At 34.0% G+C, this 303-nt stretch overlaps 1 protein-coding gene across 1 annotated transcript in view; it reads left to right on the plus strand.

The window, feature by feature from the left end:
• LOC107653459 (dynein assembly factor 5, axonemal-like) overlaps positions 1–303 on the plus strand; it is an 18,106-nt gene that overhangs the window by 16,556 nt on the left and 1,247 nt on the right. The gene's annotated exons all lie outside the window — the stretch shown is intronic.

The following is a 303-nucleotide window of genomic DNA, read 5'->3' on the forward strand; positions in this document are numbered from 1 at the left end:
GTGTGTGTGTGTGCGTGCGTGCGTGCGTGTGTGTGTGTGTGGTGGTCATAAAATTATGAAAATAAAATGAACAAAGTGACAGTTATTCTTTTGAACTTTCATCAAAGAATCCTGAAAAAAAAGTATATGACAGTTTCCACAAAAATATCCGGCATCACAACTCTTTTCACTATTGATAATAATCAGAAATGTTTCTTGAGCAGTATATTAGAATGATTTCTGAAGGATCGTGTGACACTGAAGAATGGGGTAATGATGCTGAAAATTCAGCTTTGATCACAGGAATAAATTACATTTTTAAAT

This window comes from Sinocyclocheilus anshuiensis, unplaced genomic scaffold, assembly GCF_001515605.1.
Source record: "Sinocyclocheilus anshuiensis isolate Anshui unplaced genomic scaffold, SAMN03320099.WGS_v1.1 scaffold383, whole genome shotgun sequence".
Lineage (NCBI taxonomy): Eukaryota > Metazoa > Chordata > Actinopteri > Cypriniformes > Cyprinidae > Sinocyclocheilus > Sinocyclocheilus anshuiensis.